The following is a 6,000-nucleotide window of genomic DNA, read 5'->3' on the forward strand; positions in this document are numbered from 1 at the left end:
TAAAATTTATCCCAACTACCCAAAATATATCCAATTCTAATGTTGAATGGAGTATGACAACAAAGATAAAATCTAGGAAGAGAATAATAACATTTATCCAAAATACATCTAATTCCAATGTTGAATGGAAAAACGATCTACCCATAGCATCATAACATCCCACTAGTAGGGAGATGGTTTTTTTCATCCAGCATTGGGGCTAGCCTTTGCCTAGGCTTAGACTAAAATAAAAAGATAATATTTAGCCTTTCTAGTAATATTAAGCACACACACATACACATAAACACACACGCACATATATTTTTTTTGTGAAGACATATTTTTATAATTTATATGAGGAATTTACGACTTCAAAGAGACTATTGAATATGACAAGAAAGTTAAAAGTTGGGGAGAGAATAACAACATATCATAGCATCATAGCATCCCACAAGTAGAGAGATTGCTCTTCCATCCAACATTGGGCTAACATTGGGGCTAACACCTAGTTCGAATGTGTGTGTGTGTGTGTGTGTGTGTGAGAGAGAGAGAGAGAGAGAGATGACGTGTTTATTTCATTCACATATTTAATGTTGCATAACTTATCATACTTATAAAGAACACAAACATAAGATGTACTATGAAAAAAATCCAATATAAAAAATCCAAGTTGGGGGAGAGGCATATGATCTACTCTTTTCACATGTTTATAAGTGAAGATATAAAGAAAACACTGCCACTATGGAGTTTCCATGGATAATGTATGTTTTAAATGGTTGTTACATTAAGATGATCTTCTACTTCTTTCTTATCCTTTAAAGTTGCTTCCTATAAACTTAGTATTTAACCCAATTTAACTCAATTTTTAACATGATATGATAATAATTTAAGGTTAAGCTAAGAGTTTTTGCATGTCTCGATACCTAATAAATGTGAAGGTTTTAGACTCTTTAATACCTTTTTGAAATTCCACATGTGAGTAATTCCACGTTCTCAGTAATATTAGTTAGCATGGCATCTGCTTAGTATCAGGGTGGTCAAGGTAAAAATCTAAGAGAAGGACACTCTTGCTCAATGTGGCAATTTTATTCACGTAAGAGCAACTTAATATTAGATTTTATTCAATTAATAGCAATTTAATATAATTAAGCTTAGAAATTGCTATTTTATAGGGAGGATCGTGTTCTCGATAGCTTCATTGATTTCTACTTCAAATATATGCATAGCAGCCTGCGGCAAACATACTGGAACCACTATGCCCTCCACCCCACTTCTGTTATGATAAGGGACTAGGAAGCTTGTCAAGCCCGCCACTGCCGCTGGTCCCACTCCACCTTGTGCTAGCCCGCCGTAGGTTGCTCTTCCCCACCCCAAATCCACATCTCCAAACCTGATCTTAGTACAGTCCGAGACCGCATAGGTGCTTGCCACTGTGAAGAGAGGGTGCCCTCTCAACTCCATCAAATCTATCACTGATCGCATGTACTCGCCATTCACACTCATTTTCGCTTGGCGGATCAACTTCACAGCGAAGGACAACGGTTTGGTTGCCAGCTCTCCTGCGGTTGTCTTCGCGCATGGCAAAATGATCGCATTGCCGTAGAAGTTTTCGGGAATCGGCGGGTCGAATCTCGCTCGGCCATCCAAAGGGAATATGAACCAAAATTCCTGCTCAGCGGGCAGTTGGAGAGCCCTCGTTCTAGAACGCCACAAATAGGCCGATAGAACTTCAAAGGCCGGGCACTTGCCTTGCCCTACTGGTTGTCTCTTCAGCGACTCGATCTCCTTCGACCCGAAAAAGAATGAACTCTACCTCATCTCCTTCACGTTCGCCATCTGCCCATCTTTGTCTTCGATTTGATCATATTTGTAGTGGGGGAATTTAATTGTGGGATTCATCCGGGGTCGGAGGATTTCTCTTTCCCAAACTGGATGAACGGAAGGCCTCCGCCCCCCTCGCCATTTGGCCAAGAGATGTTAAGAATTGAAGGAGGCCAAGCCCGTCGTTCATGGTTTGATTCAAAATAAGGGTGAAAATGAACCCTCTATTCACTGAGTGTCGTTTGTTAACTGAGCTTGCTCCCAGCCTCTGCAATGTCCAGGAATTGTTCCAACGTTATTCTCACCTCTTAAATTGAAGTAAATTCGTTTGAGGTGGTTTGCTCATGGGTGCGCAGGAAGGAGCGAGGAGCGCTGCTGCTGCACTTTGATGGGTTATGCCTGCTCTATCCGCCATCAGACTGTCCTAAATTGATTCTGGTATGGTCCTACCTCTTCCTTATGGTTTTTATCTCCTCGTCTTTATCCCTTTTTGTGAACCCCGGTCCACTTCACTTTCTCTCCTATTTACATATTTTGGATGTTTGCATATTCTGGATATTTCCTACCATAATCCCTATAAGGGTGAGTTTTTCCCTTACACTGCTAACTTCATTGCTTCTCATATCATGACATTTTCGCCTCTCCATTCACTTTTTTCATTCCTCCACTCACAAGTCCTCCACATTGTGGTGTTCCTCTGTATCGCTTCATACCTTCTTATCTGCATATTTCATTCTCACATACTTACTCCCCCAGACGTCCATATGCCCCACTAGACTAAGCTCCTTAATCTCTTTTGTCCATAGTTTTCACTGGGGCAGGGATCTTGTTTTCGCATTACAAATTATAAAATTCTCTATACCCGGTGGTATAGCTCTTTTATCATTTCACATCCCTGTAATTCTTTCGGTATCCGGATTTGTAATCGATGGGGTGGACATGCTCGGGATGCTATTGTTGTTGCTGTTGTGAAGGCTTATAACACTTTTTATTTCTTACATGTTCTTGTTTGGAATCTCTCTCCATGAATTCTGCTCGGCTCTGGTTCAATTTCGGACTGGCTTGATTTTTCGGCGCCAACATCTACATCATTTTCCGGCACAATTTGAATTTTCGGTTGGGGTTGTTTGGTTACTTTTGTTGTGAGGTGAATGGGGTCTGCATCACACATACCACTCTGTTATTCGCCATCTAACAATCTGGATTAGGATCCCCACCCCACCGTCCTTTATCATATCCTTATTCTCTCTTTTCCTAACCCTCATTACTTAACTCTTTTGGATTTATTTTCAGCGGCGTCCCTCCATATTTGGCATTATGTGGGTGACATCCCCCGTGGCCTCAGTTCATCGTGATTAAAACTTTGCTGATTTCAAGAAATTCTCGTTAGTGATCCTCTGCTGCTTCACTTTATTTTTCGACCTACCATCTCATCGACCATTAAAATCACATTCCTTTCCCACACTTTCTCCCAGTTGTATTTGCGTCTTTTTTCCTCAATATGTGGCTATGGACATTCTGGAATCGAAGACCTCAACACAGGAGGCATTCATCCATGCCATGATGGATACAGAGTCTAAATTCGGGAGGAGGGTCCCATCTATCCACGACACTTGGCACTCGTCTCAACCATCGATGCATCCTCTAGATGGCCAACATGCGAACGCTATTTTGCATGGGCTTTCCCATGCAGTTCATGAACGTCAATCCCGCCACCCCAATAGATATATTAAAATCACTACTTCGGCTCCTACTCTGGTTTTCGACCATGACGTGCTGATCGATCGAGTGACCAGTCTTCAGAAGAACGCTCTCATGGGTAAGTGGCATTTTGCATAATTGAGTGTAGTTGATATGCGTGTTTGCGTAGACACCATATGGAAGACACTGTTAGGCTACATGCCTACAGTGGTTTGCCTCCTAAACAAGTGGTATAGTTTCCACTTCCTTTGCTAGGAAGACCTCATGAAAATCAAATCCATTCCTTGGATTAATGGGCAGAGTTTTATGGAATTGCACTCATGGTACATTGGCTTCAACCCTCTGAAGGAGACTCCCCAAAACAAGATAATATGAGTTAAGCTCCCTGGCTTACCCATCGAATTATGGACGTGGCAAGTTTTCGAGGATATTGGCAGCGACATTGGAAAATTCGTGTATGTAGATCCTCAATTCTTGGGTGCACCTGATAAGCGGGTGGCCTAGATTCTTATTGAGAAGAAGTACAAGGGAGGGTTTCTGGATCATATTGAATTGAGCTGGGGCAACACACATTTGGTCCAAAGACTGGATTTCTGGGGGGTTCCATTTCGATGTCTAAACTGTCACCACACTAGACATCTGCTAGCTCATTGTCCACAGAGGTTGGGTGGCAGATCCATGGCATCCCGTCGACATCGACATGGCAATTGGTATAAAAACAAAGAGGCACCAACTAATGCTTCTCCATGTAGTTGTCTTGAAACTCCATCTTTCGAACATGGCTCTCCTCAGCATGCAGGTAATTCAAATCTTGCTGCGTCTAGACATCACTATTCTCAATTATCTGCTAATCCTTTTGATTTTTCCCGGAGGACCAAATCTGGGGGGTCGAGCATTTTCTTACCATGTTTAGTGAGGATGCTAATCGGGAGCTCTATCATCCTATTTTGGTTGAGGATCCTGCGGGTACTGAAATCATTCAAGGGGGATAAGAGTATTGGCCCCGACGGATGGACAGTGGAGCTCTTCACACATTTTTTTGATCTCATTAAATAGGACCTTGTTGATATGGTCGGGGAATCAAGGGTGCATGACTTTATACATCCTCACATAAACTCCAGTTACATCGCACTAATCCCGAAGAAGACACATTCTCTCACCTTTTTATATTTCCATCCTATATCTCTTTCTAATCTAGTTTACAAGATTATCTCTAAATCTATTGCAAATCGGATGAGGCACACCCTCTCCATGTATATTTCCCCACAACAGTTTGGGTTTCTGCAAAATAGACAGATTCATGATGCTGCGGCGATTTCCTAGGAATGTATGCACTCAATTCACATAAAAAAAATAAATGCGGCTATCATGAAGGTGGATTTAGAAAACGCATTTGACTGTTTGGATTGGGGCTATCTGAGGTTGGTTCTATACAAAATTGGTATACAAGCTAGTGTTGTAGAGTGGATTATGGCATGTGTTTCAAATGTACAATATGTTTTGGTTATTAATGGATACCCTACGACATTCTTCAAGGCTGGGAGGGGTCTTCGACAGGACTACTCTCTATCCCCACTTTTATTCATTCTGGCTATGGACGGGTTGAGTCTCCACATTAAAAATTCTATGGCCGAGGGACATTTCCTTGCCCTTCACCTTGGTAGGAACATCCATATCTCGCACAACTTCTTCGTGGATGACGTGCTCATCACATGGATCCTTAACAGGTTTTCTTGGCTTCAACTTTTTCATATTTTCACTAAGTGTGGGAATGCATTTGGTTTAATAATGAATCATTTGAAATCTACTATTGTACGTAACCAAAGTGATATGGAGGTTATTGCTTACATTCGAAGGCTATTAAGAGTGGCTTCTGAGATATTGTCAGGGGGTATGAAATAGCATGGATTCCATATCAAACCATGCAGTTACAAGGTCAATGACTGGATGTGGCTTGTGGACAGATTCTACAAAAAATATCTGGCTGGGAATACAGATGCCTATCCATGGGGGGTCACATCACATTGACACAAGCAGTGACCATGCAGATGGGAGTGTACTGGGCACACTTATTCCATCTGCCACTCACCATCATCAAAAAACTCAATGGGATCATAGCTAAATTCATCTGGTCTGGTATGAAGAACAAGAACAAATTCCATCTTACCAAACTGGATCATATTACCATGCCGAAGCGTCTGGGTGGCTGGGGCATATTGAATTTGAGGATATTTGGTTGTGCATTACTACTTAAATCATTATGGAGAGGGATATTTGGGGTAGGCACCTGGGGTATGATCATTAGACACAAATACTTAAAGGACCTTGATTTTCCTGTTTAGCTGCATAGGGGAAGTATTGGTAACAAATCAAGCTCAAATATATGGCTTAGTTTTACAAAAGTTCGTCACTACTTTCTTATGCTACTCACTTGGAAATTGGGCACTGGTCATCGCATTGTCATCAATCAAGACAAAATTCTGGGTATTGAAGTTGTTG

At 41.6% G+C, this 6,000-nt stretch overlaps 1 pseudogene; it reads right to left on the minus strand.

The window, feature by feature from the left end:
- Nucleotides 1–1,140: 1,140 nt before the first annotated feature.
- Nucleotides 1,141–2,215, minus strand: LOC149253969 (benzyl alcohol O-benzoyltransferase pseudogene; annotated as a pseudogene).
- Nucleotides 2,216–6,000: the final 3,785 nt, after the last annotated feature.

This window comes from Pinus tabuliformis, chromosome 7 (genome assembly GCF_031772625.1).
Source record: "Pinus tabuliformis cultivar Carrire ecotype Pingquan chromosome 7, CPIR1, whole genome shotgun sequence".
NCBI lineage: Eukaryota > Viridiplantae > Streptophyta > Pinopsida > Pinales > Pinaceae > Pinus > Pinus tabuliformis.